Here is a 27,907-nt window from a genome sequence, read left to right as displayed (position 1 = left end):
AAAAGGAAATTCCCATGTTGACTGGTTAAAAGTTACATTTCTGAGGAGCTGAAACTGCAGTTAGGGTTGGGACCAGGTTAGTCTTAGTTTACTTACTTGAAGTCTTTTTTTTTTTTTTTTTTTTTTTTTTACTTACTTGAAGTCTTAAGTGGCATCAATTTGGACCTGTAGTTTGCTTTTTCACAGTAAGCTAGAGAAAGAAAAATGTTATTGAGAAAATCATAAGGAAGAGAAAATACATTTACAGTAGTGTACTGTATTTATCAAAGATAATCCATGTATAAATGGACCTATGTAGTTCAAAACTATGTTGTTCAAGGGTCAACTGTACCTTCATTTATTCCTTCTTGAATGATCTTCCTTTCTTTATGTAGATCCAAGTTTCTGGCCTACACTATCATTTTACTTCTCTCTGAAGAATGTAACATTTCTTTCAAAGCTGATCAGATAAAGTCTTTATGTCTCCTTCACTTTTCAAGGATAAAAGTGTATCTGATTTGCTTGACACAGAATTCTGGGTTTGTGGTTTTTCCACTCTCATCTTGTTTATGTGGTTTTTGAAGGTACGTCGATGTAATTCTTATCCTTGTTCTTCTAGAGGTATTATTTCCCCCCTTCTGTCTTCTTCCAAGATTTTCTCTTTGTCTTTGACTTTCTGCAGTTTGGATATGATATGACTATGTGTAGATTTTTTAGTATTTATCATGCTTGGTATTCTCTGAGCTCCCTAGATCTTTGATCTTATAGCCAAGAAGAGGTTAATAAGACATGATGACTAAATTTAACATGGTATTCTGGATACAGTCTTGAGAAAAGAAAAAGGGCATTAAATAAAAAATAAAGAAATATGAATAAAGCATAGACTTTGGTTAATAACCATATGTTAATATTGGCTTACAGTTGTCACAAATGAGCCATACTAGTATAAGATTTTATTTTTTATTTTTATTTTAAATATTTTATTTATTTATTCATGAGAGACAGAGAGAAGCAAAGACATAGGCAGAGGGAGGAGAAGCAGGCTTCCATGCAGAAGCCTGATGCAGGACTTGATCCCGGAATTCCAGAGGCAAATGCTCAACCGCTGACCCACCCAGGCATCCCAGTATAAAATTTTAATAACAGAAAATTTGATTTGGGGTGTATGGGAACAGTCTCTCTTATCTTAGCAACCTTTCTGTGAACCTAGAACTATTCTGAAATAAAAAGCTTACCAAAATAGTGGATGGCATAGGACGAGTAACAGTTTTGTCTTGCAACCTAGGGAAAAAGAGAGTTGGAGAAAATTCACAGAGGACTAGGACCTATATTTCTTTTTCATGTGGGAGAAAGGAAATGACATTTGATTAGGAGAAGGGCTGAGACAAATTGAGGTGTCCAACTTGTTTCTACTTTGCTGTCTCGTGCTCTTCCTGGGAAGAGCAAAAGCTCCACAGAGACGTGTACTAGATCGTGAGATTTGACAATTCAGTGGTGCAGGAGGTGGTGGTGTGCAAACTCAAATGCCCATAACACCCAGTTAGGTGGTCGTCTAAATGACTGAGCAAGCAGAGTGTAAGAACTGTGGGACGGCTGGGAACTGTAGCAAATAGGAGAGACAAGCTTTACATGAAAGAGCAGCTGCTACTCAGTGCTGGCTGATTTTTGCCGTGCAGGAAGGTTAGCTCAGATGCCTTATTTTTTGATATTTTGAAAGAAGTTGGAAATCCAGATTTTAAAAAAATTATGTGAAATAGTCTACTTTTTTTCCCAAATGGTCTTCTTTTTAAAACATTGGCAACTATTTTAGAAAGTTTTTGTTAAATATCATGCATACCCAAACTATGCTGGAGGAAATATTTCTGTGGACATGGTCTTCACACTGCCGTTTGCAACTACTCTCTATAAACCTGAGCTCTGATGAGCAAGGTGGACCAGTCTAGGGGAGCCAGAGCTTTGTCTGTGTAAAGTCTGTGACTCTTAAGGTCAATCTAGGGGAGTAAATGTCTGACTTCATCCTTGAAAGTTTTGGATAATGCAGAGAATAGCTATATGGCATCCCTGGCAAGTAGTATGAGCAAAAGCTGAGGGTTACAACATCACAGGGTGTGTTTAGGGGACTGAAGATTCATGAAGACAGGAAGTTATTGGGCTAGAAAGTTGGATTAGAGCTAGATTATGGTGGTCCTGGGCATTTAGACTTTATGCTTGGCAGCACATGACTGATCTCCAGCTTCTCTTGAAGGAGCACAGGGCAGAAATCAAGAGCTATAATGAGAAATTGGACATTAACACCTAGATTTCCCAGCCATAAAGAGCAAGGCAAGAGTAATATAAATATACTGAATGTAGTTAGAAAAGTTGAATTTAAGTGAGAGAAACCATTAATAACAACCAGCCAAAGAGTATTTATGCATATGCCCTTGTGTGATTATTTGATACATAAATAACCTTTGTAACTGAGCTAGACTGGCCTGTCTGGGCCCATCAGAACAGTTCCCACAGGCACCCCAGCTTTATATCAATAAGGAAGATTAGATTCATCCTCATTCTCTTTCCTCTCTTAGTGCCTCTTGACCCCCCAGGGATGATTACACTGATCCAGGGCTGTTGAAATGGAGAAAGAAACCTGTGCACATGCACACAGCAGTGATATTTGATGTAAGATTAGGTCAGAGTCAGCTAGGAAGCCTTATTAGGTATGGCATACAGCCAACAAAATGAAAAAGGTTTATCTGGGGGGAAGTTTCCCTCTCTGCCTGTCTGTCCTTTCTTATCCTCCTTTCTCAGTCTCCTTTAGACATCCTTTTCCCCAAAAAAATCTAGTCCATAATTTCTGTTTGAAACTCGTCAAATTCCACTAAGCCACTAGATGAGCACATTCCAACCTCAACAAAAGCATTATATTTCATATTCTTATTGTTTGAATCCTGGTATTTTAATAGCCCACAAGAGGCTGAAATAGCTACCCCCACCTCACCACCATTACCGAGAAGATCAAATATCATTTCTAGGATTTATTATAAGCTCCTTGTGGTGAAAGTAGGAACGAGAGGCCAAGAAACTGGCAGTTACATATTTTAAGTAGGTTATTGCTAATGGTTGGCGGGTCCTTTCTAACAATGAATTAAAGTTGGTGTTCTTGTTACTTCCATCCATTGGTTCTAGTCTGTCCAATGAGACAAATCAGTTCTAATCTCATTCCCATTGTATGGAAGAGAATTTATTAATGACAAAAACTATTAGCAACCCTGAAAAAGTTGTTAAATAGTGTAAGTCCCTAGTGGGATCCTGTCTGATTTCTCCTCCCTTCCCAACAAAGCAAACAGAGGGAAATTCCTCTTCCCTCAAACAAAGGAAAAGTTGCTTATGATTTGCCAGTAAGATTTATAATGAAAACTTCTTTTGATGTCTATATGATAAGAATGAAACTTTATGTGAAACTTAAATAATGAAAATTCATGATATCCAAATGGGTGTTATTTTCTATCCAAGTAATAGCATGGGGAAAGGTTCTACCCCAATTCAAATTTGTCCAAAATCTTTTTATAATAATAAAGTACTAAAGTACTAAAATTACTTTTATGTAATTTTCAACATTTTTAAAGCACTATTTGAAGTCAAGCACGGTGAATAAAGTGAATGTTTGAGACACCTGATAATCCTTTATTGGAAGGTGGTAAACAGGGCACAAGTAATAGTAGGGACCTTCATTAAAGAGGTGCAAAAATCTTTTTAAGATCAATTCACCCAGGGGAACTCCAAAGGTGTGCTTGTAAGCAGCAATAAAGAAAGATAATACTCATAATGACTGTTAATCAAGTAATGCTGGATCAAAGAGTTATTTAATAATCAAACTTGTTTTGCTCATATAAATGTTTCCATTTATTTATTGTTTCGATCACCCTTAATTTACCTCTGTGTAAAGAGAAATATTACATACATATCTTCATATCTTCAGACTTAATGTAAGATCCAATTATTTACTCCATGATTGCTAACTAAGCACCTTTTTTACACCAGGCACCAAGGGTAGGAAGAACAACACTGTGGTTTTGGTCCCTGCTCTCATGGATCTATGGTAAGAATGGGGTTTAAGATAGGGAATGGAGAACAAAAAAACACATCTTTGAGGCAAGCCAGTTGGAAACCACCGCTATTAGTTACATATGCCCACATTTTAAGTTCAATTTTTACCTTTCCTCCAAAACATCATCTTGACAACATTATAGTCCTAGGGAGTATTAGGGATCACAGTCATGAAACTGTGGCAAGTCTGGTGTCTTTATAATGTTTACATTGCTTGTGACCTTTGCGCATGAATGTTTTTGCCCACGTGGCCAGTCAAAAAATGATCGGGTTGACCTGTTTTTCCAAAAGACCTTTGACCAAGTCTTTGATGAACAAACAGAAGATCATGTTTTCCAAAAGGATCTACCTACAAGCAAAATTCTATGGTGGCATAATTTTTACATAAGAAACATGAGCCAAAGTTGAAAAAAAAAAAAAAAAAGAAACAGTAGTGAGGGACTGAGTTCAACTTTTAACTTTTAAAGCCTCACCATAGTAAGGATTTGACACTGAGTTATTTTTCTTTGATTCAATGTCATAAAAAATTAGAAGATACTCATTCATTGCACAAATATTTACTGAGCCCCCACCACATGCCAAACACTGTCCTAAATGTTGAGACACAATAGAAAGCAAGATAGAACTGGTATCTATGGTTTAATACATAACTACAAATTTTGAGGAGGTGCAGAAGAAAAATGGAAGAGAACACAGAGACTTAATGCAGGATAGACAGGGAAGGCTCTCTGAGAAAGTGATACCTTTAAGCAGAGACCTTGGATAAGTAGAAAATTATCTCATCAAGAATGAAGAGAAGATATTTCCAAGCAGAAGGAGCTCCCCATGTGAAACAGAGTATATTGTGACTTCAATAAATTTCATTTTGTGAAAAATTTCTAAAGTTCAAAATAGAAATTCAATATCCCATGATATTAGAAAATCTCATCACTTTACTTTAGACCGGCCAGAAATGTGTGAGGAAGGAAACTTCAAAGAGGTGGATTTTATTTTTCTGGCTTGTAAACAGAATGCCCAAAACACTTTCCCAATGCTTGAGGTCAGCTTATAATTACTTTTTCATCATCTCAGATAAACTTCCAGACTTTAGTAACATAGTAAAACTTTTTTTCAGCCTTTGTAAATAAATATGCTACAGTGAAATCTGGTTCAAAAGGTAAAACAAAGGGCAACTCAGGTCTTCAAAATACCATGTAAATTTGAGGTGCTACCAAACATTCATTAAAAAAAAAAGAAGAAAATCAATTCACCAATGGCATGGTAGTATGAGGTAGTAAAAGGAAGCAACTCAGACCAGCTACTGTAATTCATTAACGGGGCTGTCATTGGGAGAAGGAGAGAAGGGTGCTGTGGCCAAAGAAGTTAGCATGCAGTCATGCACTCTTTCCTTTTCTGTTGTATCCTGTTCAACTAACTCTATTCTTCTGGATCATTTAGCTATGACTATACATTATATATATGTAAAACAATATAAGGGTGCCTGCCAATCTGGGATTACCATTAGTCCTTTACTTTGATAGACTTTGGGAAGGGGTGTGTCCTTGAGCCCACCGGGGAATGAGGAAGATGTCTCCACACACTCTCACACCCTGCCAAAAGTCAATGCATGGGCCCTACAGCTGGTTGGTTGGCTGGCACATTTTGTAGCTGGAAAAAAGCACGTATGTTTTTATTCAGAATCTCCACTTTTAAAGGGACCTCAGAGAACATTTAATCTAAAAACACATCTAATGTAGTGCAATATTTCCATAAAGTACACATATAAATTTACTATGTGCCTTCAGTTCACTGTTTCCCCGAGGCAGTTAATTCTCTTTCTGACTGTGGCCATTTTAAAAGTTTCTTCCTAATGTCAGGGTAAAGTCCATTTTCCTTAACTTCCATGAGGAGAAGTAATAATACTATCTCTTGAGCATGTCTCTGTACCAGTGCTGTGCCAAGGGGCTTCCCATGCCTTGTTTCTAGTGCTCCCAGCACTAGTGGCAGGAAGGATCACCGTGAGCATTTTACAGATGGGGAGAAAAGGTCACACAGGTGAGAGGTGGATCCAGTCTAGGCTGAATTCCACGCCGAGGCCCCTTCCTCGACATCATGCATAATTCTTGTTTCAAGTTTGTGTATTTGAAGGCATCTCTTAAATTCTGCTCAGTTTCCTCATTGATTTTTCATATGCTGCTTTCCGTTGCTCTCAGGACACACTGTGACTGCATCTTTATGAAAGCTATAGATCGATGAATATAAAACTGCACAGAGTACTCCGGTTGAGATGTGAGTATTGCAGAGACTTCCTTGAGTCTTTTATTAATAACATTTATTCTTAAACAGTAACAGTAGCATATTAATTAAGACATATGTTTAGGTAAATTTAACTCCTGGCTTTAACACTGACAAGCTGTCAGACTCTGGGCATTTTACTTCCTGAATTACTAGTTTTCTCACCTATAACAAGGGGGTGATGATGATGCCTACTTTTTAGAATTGTTATGAGAATTGATCTAATACATGTAAAAAACTTAGCATGATGCTCAGTGCTATGCTCAATGAACAGTAAATATTATTATTTCTTGATTTGCAGTAAACCCACATTCTGGGGGATGAAGTTAGGCTTCACCTGTACCATGCTTATAAATTTGAATCTTAGATATAAATTTAAAACATTAAAAAAATCTATATTGAATTTTATCATGGATGGATTCAACCAATAGTTCCAGCTTGAATCTTGTTTCTGTCGTTTGATGATTTAGTAATGCCTTCTAGTTTTGTGTTGCCTGAAAATTGGTAAACATATTTTCAGCATTTCATCCAAGTTGTTGCTTGAAGTGATTACATAGTGAAGTTTATGTTCCCATGTAGTTAACTTACTGTTCTGTTGGTTCCCATTTACTTGCTTCCACTGCGATTTTCCCCACGCTTTTGTATCATACACTTGTTATATTCCCTGTGATCCCTTGGGTTTTAAGCTGCCTCTGACCTATGATTCTGTAGATCTCCTGATATTGACATAGCAGAATCTATTAACCGATTTCTAGAGTAGAAACCAGACACCTGGGGTTCACACTAGCCTTTCCATCCGTGCACTTTAAGCTCTCTGTGGCTCTGTTTTTATACTTATAAACCTGAGCAAATATTTGCCCTTTCCTTCCTTCCAGTGCCATGGAGAAGATGAAATAAATAATTATAAAAGAACATTGTGTTCTTCAAAAAAATGGCAGCATACCATTTACAGATAAATTCCTCATCTAGTCACTACCAAAATAGCTAAACAACTAACTGTTGGCAAGAGCAGCAAGGCAGCATAGATGACGCCAAGCCTGTGTGTTTGTCATCTGCATTTTGCTCAAAGACCCAGACTCATTTAAAGCTTCATGACACACATACCTCTGACAGGCTCAGCTCCTTCATTTCCTAGTCCATAGGCAAGTAGAGGTAGGTAAATTGAGGATAGTGAGGTGGGTAAATTGAAAGCACCAAAGTAGGCAAATTGAAGGTAGCAAGAAACAGATAATCATTTTAAAAGAAAAAGAGAGGGGTGCCTGGGTGGCTCAGTTGTTTAAGCATCTGCTTTGGGCTCAGGTCTTGATCCCAGGATGAGCCCTGCATCTGGCTCCCTGCTCAGCTGGGAGCCTGCTTCTATTTCTCCCTCTCTCTCTCCCTCTGCTGCTGCCTCTCCCCCAGCTTGTGCTCTCTCTCTTTCTCTCTCAAATAAATAGATAAAATCTTAAGAGAGACAGAGAGAGAGACAGAGAGAGAGACAACAGAACTATAGATTAGAGACTTGAGAAGTACACAGATCTGAGACCATTAAGGACAGGGGAAAACAGCCTTAAACAGCTGAGGAGATTCCAAGAACATCACTGGATTATAATCTAGTACCACCACTGATGTTCAAAATGATCATTGATTTCTCTGTTGGATCTCTATGTTTTCAGGTGTGTGCAGCCTTCTTTCTGCTCTTTTTTGGAAGCAGCACTGTGACTGTCCTTTGGAAAACTACCTTTCCCGGGTTGTACTCTGTTTCAGAGGAGCCGTCGCTCAAGGTGCCCTCTCTGCTGCTGCACAAGTTTGAGCATCTGATCTGAGCAGATCAGTTGCTTATTGGGCAGGAGTTTGGATGTTGAGCCAGGTGACTCACACTTGTTGGGGCTGCTTGATCCTGGGGTCCCAAACTTTATTCTTCCCTTCCACACAGACCCTTGGAACTGCGTGATCCCTGACCTTCTCAAGATTGGTTATCCAATTTTCCTTTAATTTGAGGAATACTCTGAAACACTGCAGTAAAATATTTAGCTTAGGGGCATCTGGGTAGCTCAGTCAATTAAGCATCTGACTCTTGATTTTTAGCTCAGGTCATGATCTCAGGGTCATGAGATCAACCCTCGAGCCAGACTCTGTGCTGGGAGTGGGGCCTGCTTAAGATTCTCTCTCTCCCTCACTCTGCCCCTCCCCAACCCTGCTCCCCTGGTTGACCGAACACATGCTCAGGCTCTCTCTCTCAATCTCTCTCTCTCTCTCTCTCTCAAAAACAAAAAATACAAAACAAAAAAAAAATCACTTAGCTTAAGTTAGCCAAAAGCATTTTTAGGCTGCTCACAGTTTGTGATCCAGAACCAACACGGATTCATTAAAGAAAAGGCTCAATTTTGTTCCATATGCAGTTAAAAAGCCACAGATATTTGTAGAAAACATTTAAAATATTTCCATCCAACTCTGTTAAAAGAAATTTTAAAACCTTAGCATTAAATGGCCATTTTCATTCTAAAGAATTTTCGAATTTCCAAACCACACCAGATAAATGAGTTGTGATTGTGTACACACCCAAGAGTGATTGCATTCTAGTTAAGCTTGAGTATATCTTGCTTAAGTCTGTCTCCACATGGCTCTGGTTAGCTCCTTGTTAAAATGATGACTGATGTCATAAAAATGGCCCAAGGTTACATTTAAAATGGAAAACCTTCAGTCGTGGTCCAAATACTGTGAACATTCAGCAAATATCTGCAGCTGTGTTCTGGGATAAAGCAGTGAGCAAGGTGGAGCTAATGGTCAAATAGCCCAGTGAATGTGTACGGAATGAAAGGAGCCTTTGCTTGAAATATGCTCATTGCCCATGACTCTGGCCTTGTATTTCTCCTGCCTAGAAAATCTAATATCTGACCTTTAACCACATCCTTTACCTATCTTTTCCCCACATATCCCATTCATTTTTCAAGATCCAGATCAGATACCTTGATCTCCACTAAGCCTCTCACAATAATAACAGTGATGGTAACTAAACATTTACTGTGCAGGACTCTAACTTCTTTACTTGGACTACATTATGTATTTCTCATAATGCCCTCTGAAGTATTTATGTATGAAGCCTTAGTAATCTAACTGATGGGATTTTTGGAAGATTTATCACTTGAAATACTGAATTTGGTATGTTCAGATTATTGGGATCTAAAATATAAAGTGGGAAGGAAACAATTTTATACCTGTTATGCATCAGAATTGCCTGGGGGAATTTTTTTTTTTTTAAATAGAGATGCCTAAGTACATCCTTCTCAAAAATTCCAGTTAATTAAAAATACACAAGCACGCACATTTGGAACACAGCACAAATAATGACCCCAAAATCCTACCTTCTTAAGATAATCACAAATAGCACTTTGTGTATTTCCATTTGGTCTATTTTGTAGCTCTAAAATTGTAAACATTATATGGAGTTAAACATGGCCTTATCATTGAGAACTTCCCTGACCACCTTATTTAAAACTATAACTTAGGTCCATTTCCTTCCCTATTGTGCTTAACTTTTCTCTGTAGAATTTCTGACCTTCTACTTATTGATATTTTAATTCATTTATTTTTCTCCCCCAGAGTAACCTATCTTCCTTTGCCTCACACCCCCTAGAATGTCAGCTCCAAAAGAGCAGAAAGTCTTATCTGCTTTTTTTTTACTACAGTATCTACAGCCCTAGAAGAGTGCCTGGCACAGAGAGGATGTGGAAAATGAATGAATGAAATTGGCAAAATGCCCTCCAGAAATGCCATACTGTTTCCACTCCTACAGAAATGTTGACTGTGTCAGAGAAATATTTTTGGTGGGTAGGACTTTGAGGCACCAATCGAATGCTTCCAAGGCTCTCTGTAGATGGTGCTGAGAGTCAGGAGCCTTACAACACAAGAACAAAGTGTGGTTCCTGGGACTGCTAGGCCAATAGCACATGCCATACACAAAGGGAGATGCTATGCTGAAGGTACCACCTGCCCTAAAACAGGTTCAACAGGAAGATTTTTCAAAACATGTACCTGTGCAGCTATTGGTTTCAGGCCTTGAGCACCTAACTTGTATACACTACAAATTTTGAGACTTGTTCAGGACAATGTTCTGGTTCCTTTGGTTCGCATATTTCTACCATCCAGATTGCCTAATTTTTGAACTTTTTATGAGCAGAGTACTGCTTTCAGTGCTGTTTAGTCATTTCCCATGGCTCTCTATACTTTAGAGTAGCTTTTAAAGTTACTTGGGCCATTTTGGGTAGAAGACATTGGATGACAATTTTGTGCAACTACATAAATGGAAGGTTTCTTGGTATTATTAATGTTCAAAATATGCAACCTACACTCATATTATTCAACTGGAGATTGTTTTGAGGTCATTTTTTAATTATAGAATTTCCAAATCAGAAAGTATATCTGAAAATAGAAAGCTGGAACTAAGTACATCCAAGAGCATGAAGGACTTTTTTTTTGTTTGTTTGTTTGTTTTTAAGATTTTATTTATTTATCTGAGAGAGAGAGAGAGAGAGACAGCACAAGCAGGGGACAGAGGGAGTGGGAGAGGGACAAGCAGACTCCCTGCTGAATGGGGAACCCATTGCAGGGCTCCATCCCAAGACCCTGAGATCATGACCTGAGCTGAAGGCAGATGCTTAACCGACTGAGCCACCCAGGCACCCTGAACATGAAGGGCTTTTTATAAGAAGTAAGAGGGGCAACAAAGTGTAGGGGGAGAGCACCAGGGCCATGACCCCAGATCTGATCTGCCCATCAGAGACTAGCCTGCTAGTCCCCTACTTAGTTGGGAAATGGGCCTGCTCATCCTAATTCCCAAGCTTTGTTATGTGGAACTATAGATATGTGAATCACAATGAAAATTGTAATGTTTATTCAATTGAAAAAGCTGCATTAATTTTCTTAAATGCTGGAGAATGATGGTAGGTTGGTAGAAAGAGGGATTCTGAAAGACTCTGGAGCTTATTTTCCCAAATTGTTTTGCATGGCATATTACATCAGTGACATGTTTAGTCAGCTTTTGATGATGGCTAGCCTCAATATCTCAGTGGCTTATCCCCCATATACATTTATTATCATGCTCAATGTCTTCAGTTCAATCACAGTTCAGCTGGTCTAGGCTAGGGTTCACTGCATACTCAGCATCAAAGTTCTGGTCACCATGGCTTGTTTCCAAGCTACTGGTTGGGTTCAGATCTTCTCTATGTATCTGTCATCAGTCTAGTACAAGTGGCTAACCAAGACAGGTTCTCCCAGAAGATGCAGAAGTGAGAGAGAGAAACCGATCTGCACCAGAACATCCAAGGCCTCTAATGTTCCATTGACCAGAGCAAGTCACATGTCCAACCCCAATGTCAATGACGTTGGGAAGGATACTTCATTGACAGCGGAGGCAGAAGAGGTGAATATTTGCTAAACACTAATCCAAACTTTCTCAGACATCTTTAAAAAAATAGGAACATGCTTTAAAGAGCTTAGAAATTTCTTAGATGTTCCCAGTATATAATGACATATTAAAGGTTGTAAGAACTCCTATTGTAAATAAAGTTGTCTGGTTTTGCTTAGCATAGTGATAACCAAATTTATGTGACCATAGTAATTTTTACCTATACTTTACAAAACCCTTTTATACTCCATGAAACTGGATTTTCACTCAATACATTTTGGTAAATGCTTTTCTCAAGTGTGCAATTGATCAATTGTCAAATGTACTCGCTCTAGACCATTCAGACCTTTCTTTGACTCTTGGCTCTAGAACAACTTAAAGTGTCTGGTAGTCTGACTGAGAGTTCTCATGATGAGTTTCTGCACAAACCTGGTTTTTTTTTTTTTTTTAAATTTTTATTTATTTATGATAGTCACAGAGAGATAGAGAGAGAGGCAGAGACACAGGCAGAGGGAGAAGCAGGCTCCATGCACCAGGAGCCCGACGTGGGATTCGATCCCGGGTCTCCAGGATCGCGCCCTGGGCCAAAGGCAGGCGCCAAACCGCTGCGCCACCCAGGGATCCCACAAACCTGGTTTAAAAAAAAAATTCTACCATCATGGTCCTGACTTAGGAAATATAGAAGATAAAGCCTCTCAAACTAAGTATGTACTATATGTTGGCTAATTGAATTTAAATTAAAAAAAAAGATAAAGCCTCCTCCTGGTAGAAGAAATTATTAATGTATGGAGAAGAATAGTGTGTTGGTAAGAAAGAGCCCTAGTGATTTGAAAGAAGGGTGTTAGGGCCTGAATGTTTATATGGCTGCCCCCCACCCCCGCATTGCCCCCAATGTGAAGGTACTGTGAGGTAGGGTCTTTCAGAAGTAATGAGGATTAGGTGCAGTCACCAGGGTGGGACTCTGATGAGTGGGATTGTGCCCTTACAAGAGAGCCTGTGTTCTCTCTCTGCTCTCCACCATGTGAGGAAATAAGCAGTGGGCAATTTGTAATCTAGAAGGGGGCCCTCATGGGAACTCAACTGTGCTAGCACCTGATCTTGTATGTACTTCCAGCCTCCAGAACTGTGAAAAATAAGTACCTGTTGTTCGTAAGCCGCTCAGGCTGTTGTATTTTGTTTTAGCACCACAAGTTAAGACAGAGGGGAAGAAACTCAGGGAGGAAGCAAGAAAGAGGGAAAAAAAGAATGCACTGCAAAAACATATTTGATCTGAGCTGCCTGAGGACAAATAGAACTTTGTATTAGGTTCTTGTCCCAGGCCCAGTTCTACTTTGTGGGATTTAAAGATCTATGTTTGTTTAATATAAACAACTTTGGATAAAAGAGCTCTGCTCCCAGGAGATGCAGGAAGCTGCATTGCTGTAGGTTCCACAGAATCTCAGTATGTCAGAGCAGGAAGGATTTTGAAGATTATGTATCCGAACACTACAATTTTACAAATGAGAAAGTTAAGGCACAGAGAGGAAAGGAAAGCTCAAAATTATTCAGCCAGAAGAGATAGAAATGTACCTACATCTCACAGCTCTCAGAACAGGACACATTTCACAAGAACAACTATGTTATTAAATAATAATAGTGATAATGATAACACCTACCACTGGTGAAGCACTTATTACAGCCATGCATGGTTCTAAGTACCTTATGTGGATTGTTTCTTTTATGTGTCATAATGATCCAATGAGGTAGATATCCTCTGTCTATAGGAGGACATTGGAGCACAGAAGAGCTAATAAACTTGCCCCCAGGGTTACCTGCAAAGAAGTGACAGAGACAGGACACATCAAAGTAATTTTCAAAGCCACATCTGGCATATACCAGTTCTTGTTCCAGAAGTAGGGCAATACTGAATGCCCTCATTCACTCAAACAGAAAATGGGTTTTAAGACATGTTTCTCGATCTTCCCTGTATCCACCAGCAAACTCAAGCATCATCTTCTCATGCCAAATTGGCACTAAACTACAAATCCCCTGAAACAACTGGGGAGAAATAAGAATTAGCAGTATTCACTGCATTCCCAGGAATACTGCTCTGAAGGTTTGAGTTGAAAGGAAGAAACTTGGTCTTAGTGGGTACTTAATCAGTTCAGATGACTCAAAACAAAGCAAAGTGAGACAAAACTCTCAGGTGAGCAGAATTGTGGAGTTGTGTGAGTGGAATATGTTAACCATGTAGAGTGGAGGCAGGCCAGACAGAAGGAAGTTGACTAGAAGCTAGATTTTAGAATGAGAGCAGTGCCAGTGAGTCTGCCCATCAGTCACAGATGTGAGAAAAGTAGTTAACATCCACAGCAGTGGACAACAGGTAGGACCAAGGGGAAATCCATGTACCCTACCTTTTGGAACCTGGAGCTTGACTGGGTTTTGCCTTGTTCAAGAAGAAATAAAGAAGAAAAAGTAAATTGAAATGGTCCCTTGGGTGGAAAAAATACTGTGCAACAAAGAAAAGAAGCAATATGGAGCAGACTTGGGAAGAGTACACATTTCAAAACAAGCAGCTCTGGGATCCAAAAGGATATTTAAGAAAGAGTTTCATCCTCAGAAAAGGACAAGAAGATATGGCATCTGTGCCCGAGGGGCAGAAGGCCCTCAGCACACTGAACTGGATGGAGACAGATGTGTTAAAGAGAGGCTGCAATAAAGCCAAAATATAATGGAAGTAGGATAAAAGACCCCACACTTCTGGTAACAAACTTAAAAAAGAATATTGGTGCCAAGTTAGCCTTATAACAAATGGCAGTTTAAAAGGAAATGACAAAATACCTACAAGTGAATGATGATGAAAACATTTGGGATCCCTGGGTGGCTCAGCGGTTGAGCGTCTGCCTTCGGCTCAGGGTGCATGATCCCAGTCCCGGGATCGAGTTCCACATCAGGCTCCCTGTGAGGAGCCTGCCTCTCCCTCTCCCTTTGTCTATGTCTCTGCCTCTCTCTCTGTGTCTCTCATGAATAAATTAAATAAATTTTTTAAAAAAGATACTGAAAGCATTTTTTATCAAACTTTGCGGGAAGTAGCCAAAGCAGAGGAAATTTATTAATTTGAGTAGGTTTTCTGAATAGAAAATAGCAATACTGAGAAATAAATTAGCAAACATCTTAACTTCACCTGGAAAAAGAAGAGTGAGCTAACAGAAGAAAAAAAAAAGCCACCAACCAACAAAAAACAGGAAAGAATATCATGTAAAAATAATACAAAACAGAAAAACGATAGAGAAAATTGGCAATACCCAAATATGATGCTTTGACTAATAACAACATAACAATATTAACAAAAGAGCTAATATTTAGCACTGACTAGCACTGCTTTAAATGATTTATTTATGTTCACTCATCTAATCTCCGTAACAACCCTACAACGAGGGTAGTGTAATTATCTCCATTTTACAAAAGAGGAAAATGAAGCGGAGAGAAGTTATAGCCTGTCAACAGTTATACAACTAGTTATTGCGGAGCCACGATCTGAACCAGGGGGTCTGGTTTACCCTTCAGAAGACAGAACCTCTATCAAGTCTGATAAGAAGAAAATCAAAGAGATGAGTAGACAAAATACACAATAAAAAGGGAGAGAGAAAAAAATATTTTGAACAACCAGCTTATATTTTGATAAATGTGTAAATCTGCATACTCGTTTGCTAGGGCTGCTATAACAAAATACCACTGATTGGGTGACTAAAAGGACAGAAATTCATTTCCTCACGATTGTGGATGATTGAAATCTAACATCAAAGTTCACCAGTTTGGTTTTTCCTGACTTCTGTCTTTGGCTTACAGATGCCTGCCTTCTCCCTGTGTCCTCACATCGTGTTTTCTCTGTGTGAGGGGATGCTTGCTGTTAAATTTCTCTGTGAGTCCAAACTTCTTTATATAGGGACACCAGTCAGATTGGATTAGGGCCTACCCTACGGCCTCATTTTAATTTAATCACCTCTTTGAAGGCTCTTTCTCCCAATAGAGTCACATTCTGAGGTACTGGGTGTTAGAGAATCAGCATAAGAATTTTCTGGGAACACAGTTAAGCCCATAATAGCCTAGAAAAGTGGATTGCGGTGGGGTGTTGGCGGGGTGGTGTACTACTGGCCTAAGGTAAAATAGAAAATTAAATACATCAATAACAGTATGGTTGTCAACCTTCTTCTTTTACTTTCCCACCCATCAATGAATTAAAACCCTGTTGGTTTTACAGGTGAGCTCAAACACATTTTCCAAGAAACAGAAAATCCCTTTCTGGAAAGAAAAAGCTAAGAAACAATTGACCAACTTATTTCATTCAGAAAGTAGGTAGAATAAGTGTAAAGAAATGATAGGCTTCATGTTTAAAACATAGGTACAAAAATGCCAAACAGCACACTTCAAAAAAAAACCCAGCAGTGTAAATAAGACCCTAATACATCTTGATCAAGTTCAATATATTTCAGAATATAAACATACTTTTAACTTTGGAAAAGTCTGTTAATAAAATTGGCAACAGATTAGAAAAGATAAAAGATTTATCATCTCAATGTATGTAAGAATTTGATAAAATTCAATATCTATTCATACGCTGTTTTTATTTTTTAAAGTAATCTCTGTGCCCAACATGGGACTTGAACTCATGATCCTGACTGAGGTCAAGAGTTGCATACTGAGCCAGCCAGGTGCCCCCTCAATGTCTGTTCATGATTGAGGAGAAAACCTTATATAAAACTAGGGATAAAGTGAATTTCAGCGGTTTAGCACCACCTTCAGCCCAGGGTGTGATCCTGGAGACCTGGGATGGAGTCCCACATCGGGCTCCCTGCATGGAGCCTGCTTCTCCCTCTGCCTGTGTCTCTGCCTCTCTCTCTCTCTCTCATGAATAAATAAATAAAATCTTAAAAAAAAAAAGTAAGAACAAGAACTCCAGAAACACTCAGCCAGAATACTCCTCAGTCCTCTGTTCTAAGAGACTTAACCAAAATTAAAAACAAACAAACAAAAAAACCCCAAAAAACCAGAAAAGATATCTCCCCAAAACTTACAGTAAGCTATACTTAATGGTATAACTTTAACACATGATCTTTCAGGTGTTAAAACTAACAAGAGAAAAAATAGTGTCAAAATTACAGAGAGAAAATTATAGTTATAAGGAATTTATATGATTATTTATGTAGAATACCTACACAATCTAGACATACGTTACTAAAATTGATGAAAAAGTTTAGATACGTTGTTGCATAAAATTTAATATACAAAATCCATTGTATTTCTATGGAACAGCAACAAAAACTTAGAAAATAGTTGAAATAGAAGCTTCTGGATGGCTCAGTTGGTTAAGCATCTGACTCTTGGTTTTGGCTCAGGTCATGATCTCAGGGTCCTGAGATTGAGCCCCACATTAGGCTCAGCGTACTCAGTGTGCAGTCTGCTTGTCCCTTCCCCTCTGTGCCTCCTCTTCTGTTCGTGCTTTCTTTCTCTCAAATAAATAAGCAAGCAAACAAACAAACAAATAAATATTTAAAAAAAGAAAATAGTTGAAATAAAAAGGTACAATTCTATTTTCAGTAGAAATTTTAAACGCATAACACACACATACATGCACAAACACACTACTGAAATATAACATTAAAAAATCTTTATGGAGAAAATTATAAAATTTATTAATAGAGGTTACAAATACCAGAATTAATAGCAGATAATAAGTAAACTATCTTGGATGTCTACTCAAATGGAACAATATATTCAATGGTATTAAAATAAAAATCTAAAAATGATTTGTGTTATCCTTGAGAGCTTGACACAACAAAGCTTGAAAGCTGGTTTTAAAATTTATATGTATGATTGAGGGCCCAAGAATGACCAAAATAGTTCTGAAAAAGAAGACGCAAATCTTATTATAATGTTGTATTAAATAAGAAATGGGTTATTGGTGCAAGAACTATGAGACCAAGAGACCAATGGAACATAACAAATTAGATATATACCAGAAACTCATGGAAAAATGGAATGGTCAACAAATTTGTTGAAATTATTGAAAAAAATGGAATTGTGTCTGTACTTCACAGTGAACATAAATATCCATTCCATATTGAGTGAAAATGTAAATGTGGAAGGCAAAGCCAAATAAAACTTTTAGGAGAAAGTATGAGGAAATATCTGTGACTTGGAGTAGGAAAATGTTATTTGGACAAGATCTAAAGAGCATAAACCACCACGATTGATGAATGTAATTGCATTAATTAAGAGCTTTCGTTCATCAGGAGACACCATAGAGACAGCAGAAAGGAAAAGACTTGGAGAAAGTTAGATAGATGATAGATAGATAAATAGATATATAGATACTGTGTGTATCTGGCAAATGATTACATACTTGGTATTCAGAATATACAGTATTTGTACAAATCAATAAGAGAAGGCCAAAACCATGAAAATACACTCACATTCATTAACAATTTTGGAAATGCAAATTAAAAACATAATGAGATAACCATTTCAGACAGAAGCCTGACACTTAAGATGCAGCAGAGAGAACATAGTTGAAGTAGAGTTATATTCAGTAGGTAGAACTACTTGGTTTAAGATTCGATTTAAAACTACTTGGGTTTAAACTCTTGTAATTTTATTATTTTTATTTATTTATTTATTTATTTATTTATTTATTTATTTATTTATTTTCAAAAGACTTTATTTATTTATTCATTCACGAGAGACCCACAGAGAAGGGCAGAGATATAGGCAGAGGGAGAAGTAGGTTCTTCGCAGGGAGTCCAATGGAGGACTCGATCCCAGGACCCCAGGATCATGACCTGAGCTGAAGGCAGACGCTTAACCTCTTGTAGTTTTAATCAAGAGTTTTTCCAGTCCTATCACTCACTAACTATTGACTATAAATGATTTGCTTAACTTCCCTAAGTCTTAATTTCCTTATCTATACAACAGGCAGAGTAATAAGAAAACACATGTGAAGTCCTCAGCAGGTTGCCTGGCACATAAAAGGATAATCAGTGCAGGTTCATTGTTATGTAAATATTATAGCTAGTGTATGTTGAGTGCTCACTGCATTGGGCTAAGTGCCTCTTGAGTACGATTATCTCTTTTAATCATATGTGTTGTGATTATATTCATTTTACAAATGAGGAAACAGGCATAGGTAGAGACAAGGGAGCTGGGACTCAAACCCACATCTCGTGGGCTCTGAAGTCTGCATGCAGAATTCAGCTGCATTGTCTCCCACTGTTACCACAGAAAGCCTATCTTAGGGTAGATACAGATGATCTTCAAGGTCACATAAATCCTTTATTGCCATCACATGCAGACACACATGGAGGCTAACCTATTTATTTCCCTTTCTGGTTAGAAGTTGTGTTATTTTTCAGTATTGTTCTAAAAACAGTTTAGTAACAATAGATCCTGTAGTGCCTCTATTACCAATTTGTACAGTTGGCCTACAACATTACTGATAAAAATGTTCTTTTGGAGCTGCTGTGGGTCTCTGAACATTTCTGCAATGCCATTTGTACAGAGAGTGCATCTGAGAAGAATGAGGGTAGAGAATAACATAATGAAGCCTATTGGGAAACCCTCTTTCTGGGCTAAACTGGAGGTTCAGATATGATATTATGTTTCTGAACTCTGTTCTCTGAAACCCCATTTTGGAGTCTTAGACTTATAAAGGGCTTTAGCAAATACCTTGTTCCACCTTTTCTTCTCTGTCAGAATCACTGGCAATATTCCTGATAGTTAGCCCACTTGCTGTAGTTGGGCAGGGAGACGTATTTTCCTGGGAGTTTTTATTTCTGGACCCCACCAGTGGTTAAATAGCACATTCTTCTATCTTCAGGTCTTTAACTTTCATTCTCTGATGAATTCTGCCTTTTAGAGCAGCATAGAATAAGTGTATATTTTATACATGACAAATTGTTAAAATTTGAAGACAGTAATCAGGTTTCCTTTGTAAGGCAGGTTTCCTATGTGAGAAAATTGGGTCTCATTTAGTGCTGCATTACAATCACAGCATCTAGAACACTGTGGGAAATAAATAAGGTATTCATGAAATGTCTTGATGAATGACTTAATGAGTTTTCTCTTTTCTATGCTAGCAACTTCAGAGTCTTGAACAATTCTTCATGAGACAGGGCTTCCAGATTTCTCATTGACTTAGTGATCCATTCATGAACATGGTCTAGTTCCTTAACATCTTTCATAAAGTGACTGCAACATTGTGTTTCTTTGAATGGAAAACCAGAAATGTGACCATTAACTCTTCTCGAATGTGAGCTCCATGTGGTTGGGGACCTACATATCATGTATAAATACATAAATGAGTGGTTGAATGAATAAATGCTTAAGGACTTCTTTAGGTGATTACAGTATTATGTTTGACTGTACCATGGTTGGCCACAACTGGTTGGAATAAAGGTGAATATATGACTTTAACTGGGCCAATTAGATACCTCTCCTGGAGTGTGGAAGCCCTGTCTGAGAGAAGGGAGAGAAGCTGAAAGGCCCAGAATTGAGGCTGAATGTGGAGATGTGACTAGTCATAGCCTTATGGAGTGGAAGTAAGAGAAATAGTGCAGATCCACAGAGAGAGACACACCCCATGGCTGCAAGTGAACCACATGGCTTCCCAGCACCTGGCTCCAATTTACTCTGGGGGCAGCTGCCTTCATTTTGTGAGATCTCTGGATCTTTTTTTTTTTTTTTTGTGGCGATCTCTGAATCTTTATGATAATTCTTGTCCCATTCTAATACACGGACACACGCACACAAATGCATACTCACATTGCATAGAACAGTTTATTCAACCTAGTATAACACTAATTCTTTTTTTTAAAATATATTTTATTTCTTTATTTGAGAGAGAGAGAGTGAGAGCACGAACAGGGGGAGTGGCAAGCAGAGGGAGAGGGAGAAACAGGCTCCCAGCTGAGCAGAGAGCCCGATGTAGGACTTGATCCCAGGACCCAGGGATCATAACCTGAGCCAAAGGCAGAAGCCTAACTGACTGAGACACCAGGTGCCCCTATAAGATTAATTCTTGACTCACATTTTGCATTCAGATAACTAGAATGCCCGGGTCTTTTCCCATGAACTGCTGTCAAACTGATTGTGTAATTTAGGTTTTGGGGAACATCTGTTCATGCACCCATTCATGCTACAACAGTACATTAAGCAACTACTATATGTGAATATGCTTTCTATTGTTTAGTTATTTGCATGTCAGTTGTCACTTTTTGCTGCTGACAAGGACTGCTGCCTCTCATAATCCTCCCTTTCTATCTACCTCTTATCAGCAGTGGAATGAAAAACAAACAGGTTACCAAATACTGAGCTGTGAGCAGTAACAGCAAAATAAAAGTCCTTAAGCTCTTAGCGTGGGCATGTGCAGGGATGGAAGCACATGATGTTTACTGTATCTATGCTGCCTCCAAAGAGAACATTTTGCTTATTTTCTGTTTTCCTCTTAGATTCTGGGTTGTTGAAGATGTAGTAAATAAATATTGTGTAACTGGGGTGTTATGTGTGTTCAATACATACATATTTCACATAAGCTTCTATCTAAATATATATACATAGCTAGGGAAAAACTGAATAAGGTTTCTACCAGAATCCAACAGTGAGGAAGAGTCGATGATATTTAAATAAATGAAATTGGTTACATTTATAGACCAGCAGATGTACTTGGGGACTTTTTCTCTCTAATTATTATAGTCAAAATGCCAGTGTAGTAGCCAAGTTTATTACTTGGTCTGTCCTCCTTTTTCTTTCTTTTTTTCTTTTCTTTTCTTTTCTTTTCTTTTCTTTTCTTTTCTTTTTTTCTTTTCTTTTCTTTTCTTTCTTTTCTTTTCTTTTCTTTTCTTTTCTTTTCTTTTCTTTCTTTTCTTTTCTTTTCTTTTTTTCTTTTCTTTTCTTTCCTTTTCTTTTCTTTTAAGATTTTATTTATTTGAGTGAAAGAGAGAGAGAGACAGAGAACAAGTTCATGGGAAGGGGCAGAAGGAGAGGGAGAAGCAGACTCCTCATTGAGCAGGGAGTCTGACACAGGGCTGGATCCCAGGACCCTGGGATCATGACCTGAGCCAAAGGCAGATGTTTAACTAACTGAGCCACCCAGGCACCCCCATCTTCCATTTTCTTTAGCAATAAAAGCAGAATGGTGATCAACTAAGGCATTTGAATCCTGCCTCTATCTCTTAGCCATACAACTTTTCCTCTGTTCTCTTAATTTCTTCATACCTCAGTTTGTTTATATCTAAAATAAAATGAATACTACCAAATTTTAGGAATTGCGGTGAAGGTTAAAATACTCGCATGTCTATGGAATACGTGGTGTAGTGCCTGGTACATGGTGAGTATTCAATAACTGGTAGCTTTTATTGTTCTTTGTATTTCTGTGAGACTCTGTTGTCCGTGACCCCAGACAGAGATATAGAAAACAACGTGCAAGACAGAGAACTGAGAGAAACATTTCCTAAGAGCATAATACGTTTTCTGGGAATTCCGATGTTAGTTTGAAAAATCTTCAACATTTGTCAGTGGTAACACAACTTATTTACAGACCTGCCCTGGGGATAATGTGAATATTCTTATGAGCACTATCCCAGATTTGTTCTTCTGTGAGAACCAACTCCCTTGTGCTTCTTAAATTTCTGTTTTCTTGGTCGAGAATTTCTGTTTTCCCTAATGTACCATGGGTTTTCTCAACTTTCCCCCTTTCAGTCCTAGGAATTTCAATCTGGGCTGTGGCAAGAATGGTATTTCGAGGAAAGAGATATGAGAAATGGCAGTTCTTCACAATGAACACTGTTTTTAGACCCCAGAATAGTTTTTCATCCCTTCTTAGACATTTTGTGGGAAATGGCCTATCCTGTGTATGTTTAATACTTGAACCTAAGAGAAAGTTCTGACTAGCCGACAGCCATGCCCTTACTGGCTGAAATGTTTGTGTTTTGATCTCTGCCCCCTTGGATGACTGGTGGAACTATCTTCCAACCTCTTTCCTGAGTTTCTGAGACTTAAACGGAGAAGTAGAAATGAGGACTTTGAGCAGAGAGTTAATCCCAGAGGTGTAAATAATCCATCAAATTCATGGAACACTGGGTCAAACTTGCAGGGGAGCCTGAGGAGTCAGGTGCCCTTCCATTTTTAATAATAGGAAGAACGCTATTTGGAAAGCAGGTGGTTAAATAGGCCAAGTGACCACAAAGTTATGACTCTAAGATAAAAACTGTTGGCTGAGCAACATACCATCATACATATGGTTGTATAATGTGCTTCCATATTCTTACCTAAAATAAGTGCTTGTTGCTGGCACAGAGATCAGCCTGGCCTTGAAAATTTGCTGCTGCTTGTCAGATGTGAAGTGGTTGATGTTTGTGATGTACTTAAATTCTCCTTATGGGGGCAACCCAGATGGCTCAGCAGTTTAGCGCCGCCTTCAGCCCAGGGCGTGGTCCTGGAAGCCCCGATAGAGCCCAGGGATGGGGATGGAGTCCCACGTTGGGCTCCCTGCATGGAACCTGCTTCTCCCTCTGCCTGTGTCTCTACCTCTCTCTCTCTCTCTGTCTCATGAATAAATGAATAAAATCTTAAAAAAAAAATTCTCCTTATGGTAGAGGCAGTTATTTCCCTCAATATTCAGATTATGTCAGCTGGGTCCAGAAAATCTTAAGAAGCTCCTTTTCCAGCTAACAGGTTTGGTCTATTGTTATTCGTTTGTAAAACTTCAGAAGAATCTCAAAAGCTCATATTACTTTGAAGCAAGAAATGAAAATTCTTAGTGAATATCCCACTAAGTTACTATTAAGTAGCCAAACATTACCTTTACCTATGCTTTAGTTAAGATTTCAGAGAGAAATGTGGTCAGGTTTATCAGTGTGATTCGCTCTCTAACGTTGTCTCTGCTAGGAGAGAGCCACTTTCTCCTGTGATCCACTGCCCGGGGGACCTCAGGAGATCTCCGATGTAAAAAGCAAACATCCTTTTTAGCAAAAAGCTGGATATTATGGTAGGAAGTATGCAGATCATCTATCTTGCTTATTTTACTATCCATCTGGGCAGAGATGGAAACATTATGAGCTGGGAACATTGAGTTTCGTTTAACCTGTATCGTTGCCTTTTAGAAGTTATCTGTAGGAGTAGTTAAGGTAAATGGATTGCTTCTAAAATTGTGAGATGAGCTATAGGGCAGCATTTCTATTTAATTAGCTTTTCTTTCTTTTTGTATTTTCTGTTGAGAAATACGGAGGAGGAGGACGACATAAGCTATTCATTCGTTGAAGCATATAGTTTGCTTAGAATCCTGAATAGCTTAGCTAAGAACACCGCTTATGGCTGTTTCCAAAAGTATAGCTAGATAATTTGTAAATTCAATTTCATGTCAATTGTAATCTACTTTTTGTGCTCCTTTCTATTCTGTGTTTACCAAGGTCAACCATAGTTTATACTTCTAATTAGAAAGATTTACATTAGAATATCTTTTCTATGTACAAGTGGGGGTACACTCATTATCTTCTTCCTCCTCTCCCAGAGCACACAAGCTCCACACTTCAAGATCACATATGCTTTTCCCTCTTCTAATCTAATATTAAATCTTATGGATTTTATCTTAAAATCCCCCCCCCCCCCCCCCCCCGCCATTTCCCATTGCCATTGTCATTATCTTAGTTCAGGCCTTCTGATTTCATCCTTTAAATGTTTTTTTTTTTTTAATTAAAGATTTTATTTCTTTATTTGGAGAAAGAGAGAGAGTGCATGTGTGAGTGATCTAACTCACTGCCAAAGCCTTAAAAAGATCTGTTATATAGTCTCTCTCCCTGCATTATATTAAAAACACGATTGCCAGTTTAATTTTGTTTAATGCTTCATTCTGGTTTGCAAGACCCTAATAGCGTGGCCTTAGACTTTTTTTCCAAGGTTATCTCACATTAGTCTCTTAATTTTCTTTCTTTCTTTTTTTTTTTTAAAGTAAATTCTACTTCCAATGGGTGGCTTGAACTCACAACCCCGAGATCAAGAGTCATGTACTCTACTGACTGAGGCAAACAGGCACCTACACCCTCTCTTAATTTTCTTAGCTCTCTACATTTTTAGATACACTTATCTATTAGATACGTGACCACAGTCTCTGGCTTTTCCCAGTTTCAGTGGTTTTGTTGTTCTCTTCATAAGGAAATGCTTTTTTCTCCTATCATCCCATATGATAAAATCAGTCCATCTTGTAAAGCTTACTCTAATGGTCAATTTCTTTTCCTGATCTCCCTCCTCCTTCTTCTTTGGCAGATCCTTGGAACTTGTTCTCCAGCATTCATTAGTCCTTGCTATCTAACTATCCAGACTCAGCCCCTACACATTCCCAATTGTTTGCCTAATAACTTAGAAAGGGCACCAGAGATGCCCACAGCAGCCATCAGCGGCTGCACCAGCCTTTTCTCTTTTTTTCTGGTACACTCTGGCCCTCCAGTTCTAGAGCCTGCGAGTTCTTTGTCCATCTCTGTCCTCTTTTCTGGGCATATTCCACCCCAATTCTGGTTCTTTATTATTTCTACTTGTTTTCCTAGCGTTTGATGATTGCTTCTCCATCATGGATTTTGAACTGAATTGTGTGTGTGTGTTTTCCTAAAGTGGATTTTCTTGGGCAGAATCCAATCTTGCCTGGTGCCAAACCAGGGGGAGGTGGTCAATCAACTATCTTTATTTACACTTTTTTTCCTTTTTAAAAATTAAAACAAATTTCAATTGTGGGAACACATACACATAATACAAAATTTACCATCTTAACCATTTTTGAGTATATAGTTATGTAGCACTAAATATATTCACATTGTTATGCAACCGATCTCCAGAACTCTTCTCATCTTGCAATCTTTATTTTTCAAACAGCCATTTATTTGCTTGCTCTATTTAACTTGCCTATTAGACTGGAAGTTTCTTGAGGACAAGGCTGTGTTACTGATTTTTGTATCCCTTATCAAACTGCCCAGTATAATCAATTAGTAAGGTAATTACTTCATGAGGTTGAATTGCCCCCATTTCCCCCATGTGTTCATCTAACCTGCTTTCCTCAGGAACCCTACTCTGCTCACAGACCTGGATCCTTCTTTCCATGAAACCAAGAGTAGTTTTGAAAACATTTCCACTTAGATAAGCAAAGGAGGTGAGCGTCCATAGAATTAGAATTCGGCTTGAGGGGTTGATCTGCTTTGGAGGTTTTGCTTTAACTGCTACATGGTGGTGGTGTTTTTGTTCTGAGAGGTAGGATAAAGCTGTTTTATTTATTTTAAGAAGGCAGAAAGCCAGGAACACATAATTGAAAGGAAGTTTCTGTGCTGGCATATTATTATTCTAACTAACATGGTAACAAATAAATTGCAACTTCCTTTTGTTTGAAGTGATGGGTGTGAACTGGAGTCTAACATTTTACACTGGGGGGGGGGGGGGGGAATTGCCAAGTGGCAAATACTTTCATGGTTCCTATTTTTTAAACAAGGCCTATCAATCTGCACCCTGCTAGGAATGTGTTTTGTTATGTAATTGGCTCACAGAATTCTACTGTTTCTGTTATTCCTGTCTCCAGCCTGAGGGGAGACCCAGTGTCTGTCTCCCTGCTCCTATTCATACCCCTGAAGGCTCGCAGAGGGCTCATGTCTCCCGGAGTCACCTCTCCTGGTTTTTCTGCTTCTGCTTCTTGTGGCTGTTTACTATCTTCTACCCAAGTGCCCCAAAGGATCCCATCTTCCTCAATTTCTCAAAAATACCGTAGCCTGTGTTGTCCAGAAGAAATATGTAAGTGGGGAAAGAGGAGGTAACATGAAGGAAAGTGGAGGTTACTTAATGGTGCAGAAAAATTTAAATTAGATATGAGGAACACTATGCTTCAACTTCATTGGCCATTCCTACCTCTGGAAATATTTGGGGGCCTGATTTCATTCTTCAGTATCCTTGGTCTCTTGCTGTATCACTGATTTCATCCCATTTCCTTGATGGCTCATCTCTGGGGCCCAATCTTCTTCTAGTCAGTTCTTAGAATACCACAATCCATCCAAATTTAGTTCATTGCTTATCTTGCCCAAATTTCTATCATGCCCTGGGACTATCATTCCATAATTATAATGACAAACATTTTTTTGTTTGTTTTTACTAAAAGGTAGTTATCTCCTTAAAAGTAATTTAGTTTTTTTTAAACTTTTATTTTAGAACAGTTTTAGATCTAAAGGAACGTTGCAAAAATAGTACAGTTTCTATGTACCCTGCATCGAATTTTCCTTATTATTAACGTCTTACACCAATAGTTCTTTTGTCACAATGAACCAATATTGATACATGATTTTTTTTTTTTTAAAGATTTTACCTACTTATTCATGAGAGACACAGAAAGAGAGGCAGAGACATAGGCAGAGAGAGAAGCAGGCTCCATGCAGGGAGCCTGACATGGGACTCGATCTCGGGTCTCCAGGATCAGGCCCTGGGCTGAAGGCGGCGCTAAACCGCTAACCCACCTGCCCCCCTCCGGGCTGCCCTACCTGCCCTACATGATTATTAATTCAATTCTATACTTTATTCAGATTTCCTTAATATTTTCCTAATGTCCTTTTTAAAAAATGCCAGGATGCCATTCAGGATACTACACTACATTTAATGTCATGTTTCCTTGGAGTCTTCATAGCTGTGATGTTTCTAAGACTTTCTTTGTTTTTGATGACTTTGACAATTTTAAGGAGTTCTGGTTAAGTGTTTTGTAGAATGTCCCTCAGCTGAGATTTGTCTGATGTTTTTCTCATCATTAGACTAGAGTTACGTGTTTCTTGGAGGAAGAACACAGAAGTCAAGTATGATTTTTATTAACACAGCTTATCAATGTCAATGTTGACCTTGATCCTTACTTATTACTAGTGCAAGTGAAGTAGCCATGGACTGAGAAGAACAACATGGTAATAAGGGGCGCATACATTTTAAGAATGTGATTCTGGGTCACCTACCAGTTAAGCTACCCAGACCAGTAGAGATGCTAGCTGAGTAAAGGAGATTAAGAATAGGAAGTAGAATTTTTCACAGAACTAGAACAAACCATCCTAAAATTTATATGGAACCACAAAAGACCCCAAATAGCTAAAGCAACCAAGGGAAAAAAAAAAAAAAAGGAAGCAGGTATCACAATTCCAGATTTCA

General features: G+C 38.4%; 1 protein-coding gene across 2 annotated transcripts in view; it reads left to right on the top strand.

Moving 5' to 3' along the window:
- The first annotated feature begins 4,002 nt into the window (after window positions 1–4,002).
- LEPR (leptin receptor) overlaps window positions 4,003–27,907 on the top strand; it is a 139,751-nt gene continuing 115,846 nt past the window's right edge. For both annotated transcript variants that reach the window (XM_072730670.1, XM_072730681.1), the window contains exons 1-2: window positions 4,003–4,060; window positions 6,261–6,336. The gene's annotated coding sequence lies outside the window, so the exon portion shown is untranslated. The remainder of the gene's footprint in view (window positions 4,061–6,260; window positions 6,337–27,907) is intronic.

The sequence above is a fragment of the Vulpes vulpes genome, chromosome 12 (assembly GCF_048418805.1).
Source record: "Vulpes vulpes isolate BD-2025 chromosome 12, VulVul3, whole genome shotgun sequence".
NCBI lineage: Eukaryota > Metazoa > Chordata > Mammalia > Carnivora > Canidae > Vulpes > Vulpes vulpes.
Note: the sequence above shows the minus strand (reverse complement) of the source record. Positions and strands in the feature narration are given on the sequence as shown.